Genomic DNA, 4,501 nt, shown 5'->3' with positions numbered 1-4,501 from the left:
TTACAAAAGTTGAGAAATACGTAAAGTCCTAAATGACCAACCCTGTTTCTTTCCTGGTTTTTGAACCAGCAAGGGAAATGATAATTAAATACCAGTGGTGGGCTCTGCAGTACAGATGTGGCTGAGCCTGGCAGAGCCCAGCCTGACTTTTCCTCTGCAAACAAAACTGTTTTGTTGCTAAGCTAAGCAGGTCCAGCACAGACATTCACAGGGATCTCAAAATGCTTCCTCTGCACTCAGGTGAATTTCTGTGTGAGCACTCAGTGAGCAGCAGGACATCCAGGAATCTGCCTTCTCTGGAGCAGATGATGAGTGGGTCACTTCACACGTGAAAGAAGGGGACAAGCAGAGAGAATTTCCCTCGGGACAGTGTTTGGATGAACCTTTTCTTACAAAGTGAGAGAGTTGGGGTGGGATTTTGCCCTGTGAGGTGGGGTAACAAAACTGCCTCAGTGCAAAAGTGAACCTTGGGGCCAGCTGCACAAAGGCTTTGAGCAAAGCCTTGCAGGTAATGTGAATTTCTATAAATACTTTTGCAGATGAGCACATGAACTGTCTGTGGAGAGGAAGGGCAGGGACAAGACATCTCCAGAGCTACCTGGGCCTTCTCTCCCTGTAACAAAGCAGCACAAATGGGCTGGCAGTGGCAGAAAAACCCAGGTGCAGTTTGCAAAAGGCACCTGGTGTCATTGCAACTTCTTTCATCCTTAGGAACTGGATAGAAAGTTCCTAGTGGGAGATTAAACTTGGTATTGCTGAAGAATGCCAGCATGGCTTATGTTCAACACTTTAAAAGGTTTTATGCTGTGCATTTATATATAGCAAAATGTACAGCAGACATGGGAAGTCATCAGATTTCTGGCTTGTCTGGAAAGTTGTTTTCTCACTCTGGGTATACACCACACAGCAGGGTGTAAAGCTGGTATCCCTGTGTAGGACTGCCACAAACACTTTTTATTTTTGTTTGAAGTCAGTGAATCTTTGGACTTACTGCCCTCCTCCTCTGACTGCAAACATAAACCTCTGCAATTGCATCCAGGCAGATCTTTGTTCTGGTGAAGAACAGCACATAATCTAAATTTTGGCTTTGAGATCTTCAGTGTAATAAGGCTGAATTCCAGAGGCATGAAGGGTGAGGAGGTTGTTGACTTTCAACAGCAAGGGGATGCCTAAATTCCTTCTGTGCCCTTGGAGATCATTCCTTTGTGTATTGTTTCCCATTTGCCTAGAAAAACATTTTCTGCAATTTAGGAGTTAAACCCATCATTAGCAGAAGAAAAATCAGTGCACATAAGGAAGAAAACCCATTTGGTTCTGGGCAGTGGCACAAAGAGCTTTGGGGCTCTGTTTAATATTCACTGTGCAAACTTCTGAGAAATTAATGTCCACTTTTTAAGTTGCACTGGTTGTTTGTTTGTTTGTTTGTTTATTTGTTTGTTGGGTTTTTGGGTGGGGTGGAGGGATGGACTATTCTTATATCAAGACCTACAACAGAGTGTAGAGTAAAACTGATTAAATCCATTTCATCCTTCATTAGCTAGTCCAGGCTTCTGGTAGTAGCTTAACATTTCACATATTGGCAAAGTTTGTTCTTACTTTCTTGTAGATGAGCTAAACTACATTTTCACCCCTTGAGATCATAGATAACAGCTCTGCTTCACCAGCTTCAGCTAAGGATATCACTGACATCCAAACCAGAGAAAGGAACAGCTAAATGCATCCACTGCTAGTACTGTTAGTGGTGAGGAACCTGGGACTCCTGGGATCTCCACCTTTTGATGTAAATCCAAAGCAAATTGAGAAGAAAGGTTGCTACAGAGTGCAAAAAGGTGAGAGTAACCTTTGAAGTTACCTGCTTTACAGTAGCTCTAAAAACCATTTTATTTTCTGTGGGAACAAAATATGGAAAGGTGACTCACATAATTCATATTGGTGTTTGGGCTTTTCAGTGACATGGAAAGAACTCACCAATCCCTCCTACCCCAAATCATTGTGATTAGATTCTGTTCACTTGTCTGAAAAAAAAAATCAGCTTGTATTTCAAATTCTTGTCAGGCACTTTGTTGAAAGTCTTTTGTGTGTAAATAAAGTTCAGGAAATAATAGTGCAAGGCTTAAAAGAGACCGGCAGTGTGCTCGCCTTGTGTGAAGTGTTTGTTTTTATAGGCTGTGTTTTTAGAGGAAGACTTTTTTTTTAAACAGAGCATGCTTGGAAATGCTGTTCATTTATCTTTGTCTAAAATGCTGAGTGGCTGCAAGAGCAGCCCAAGAGGTTTGCCTTCTCCTGTGGGGACAGGACACCAGTTCCTCTCTGCACTGCTTGACCCAGACTGATTCCAATCCCCCTGCAGGGAGGGGCTCCCCAGGCCCTGGGTTTGAACCCACCCCAGCAGAGGCAAGGGCAGTTTGGGGCAGAGCCTGGTGTCAGCTTGGTTCCCATCTCTGGGAAACAGCAAATGCAGCAAAATCACTTCACTGGGAGCATTTTGTGAAGCTGCCAATGAACTATCAGGAAATTTTGGAAGACTGTGAGAGTTTAAACCTCCAGCTAGACACAAACTCCAGCTCATCTGTACAGCTTGGGTAATGCCTCTGTTGCCCATGCTACTTGTATAAAGTCAAGAATTACAAGGTCATGGGGTTTGCCTGCTCCAGGCAAATGGGATTGTTAAACCCACATGACCTCCTGTCCCAGAAAAAACCCCTTAAGCAATAGGCTGGATTTTACCCGGGTTTAGAAGAGCAGACTGCTTTTCCATGGGCTGAGTTAGCAGGAGTCTGTCAGCAGCTGGTGGCAGTGATCAGGCACTCTGTGATAGGCCAGGGAAGAGCAAGCCTTGCTTTAATGACAGCTGTGGTTTGGTGAGGTGCTCTGTGAGCTGAGTTCTGGCCGATGGAAATCAAGAAGGGGAAAAAAAAACCCATATTGCTGGAAAGGTTATTGCTGAGAAAGGCTGGAAAGATATTGCCGAGTTGTAGTCAGAAATATTGTTTTATAAATAAACTGCTCTTTCTTGGGGCATGTCTTAAGAAAAGCCGTTTTTATTGGGTACTGTAAGTTACCCAAAATTTAAAACAATTCACATGTAGCTTAGCGTGTGTCTTATGTCCTGCTAATGAAAATTTTTAATATTTTAAATATTCAAATATTTAAGTATGATGAATTCTAGATTATTAATCTGATTAATTTTAGAAATGTTCCTCCCCAGTTCTGTAGCCCTCACACTTGCTCAGTTGTTGGTGCTTTTTTGCGTGTGTTTTGGGTTGGGGGGAGGTTGTTTCAAGTTTAGTGTTATTTTTGAATGGTCTTTTTGGTTCCTTGTGTGTGTCCCTCCCCCCAGTGCTCAGGTAGAATGGACAGGAACCAGTGCACTGAAGTGAGTTGGGTTTCTGACTTTTTTTCCTTATTTGCTGAGATACTAGAAATTCCAGAAAACCCACAAAACCTCAATTTTTTTTTTTAAGTCACATAATTAAGTGCTGAGTTGCATCAATTTGCACCCACTCAGTTGATCCAAGTGCCTGTAACACACCAGCTCCCTTGCAGCTTAGCTGCTTAATCTACTCATATTCCTACTAAAATTTAGCTGCTCCTTGAGCAGAAGGATGTGCCCAGTATAATAAGGTCACAGCTATTTTGTGGACTGAAAGCATTTTTCAAAAGCATGAAGATCTCAGTACCTTGGTTGTTACCCAGAAAGTGTTGCCTTACTTATCCTTGGTGTATTAGCTGTTATGGTTAGCCTTGGTTTTTTTTGGTTTTTTTTTTTTGGGAGGGCTACATAACTTCTGTTTCTGGCAGATAAAACGCAAAATTATGCCAAAATCAGGGTGGCAATTTTGATATAAAAAGATTTCTGATGCAATAAATGTGTACATATGACATTAAAGGACCAATATCACCAGTGAGTGAAAGGCAGGACTAAAATGACAAAAATGAGCGTGGCCTCTCTTTCTTTGAAGATGACCTAGAGCCACTCTTGAGCATCAAGAGCCCTCAATCCACCAGAACACATGCAGGCATTAAAGCATGTAAACTAAACTGCTGTAGTATAATTGAGAACCCATTTCAGGACTGGGTTTCACTTTCAGGGAAACTGGGACATGTGGAGTTGTAGCACAAGTGCACAGGAGCTGAAAATGCAGAGCAGCTCCAGCTGTTCTGAATAAACCCTGAATGGCCCTTGCTGAAATGATTATGCCTCAAAATACAGTGAAATACATCTGATGAAGGAGAAAACACAGGAATTGGTTACTTGCCCTGATCTTCTTTGTTTCCACATGTATTTTTAAGCAAAATCTAATTTCCTCAGGTACTATTAAACAATTAATTAACTTAATTATCTAGAGAGTATGGATGCTTATTTGGATGGCATATTAATTGGAGCCAGTTCTTTTCTTTGATGCTGAAGATGATCACAATCTCCTGAGTAAGGCATTAGACCACTAGAACAAGCCTTGTAAAGCAAATATGAACAAAAATATGCAAATACAACTTAAAA

Source organism: Lonchura striata, chromosome 1 (genome assembly GCF_050655825.1).
Source record: "Lonchura striata isolate lonStrDom1 chromosome 1, ASM5065582v1, whole genome shotgun sequence".
Taxonomy (NCBI): Eukaryota; Metazoa; Chordata; class Aves; order Passeriformes; family Estrildidae; genus Lonchura; species Lonchura striata.
This window is presented reverse-complemented; position numbering follows the sequence as displayed.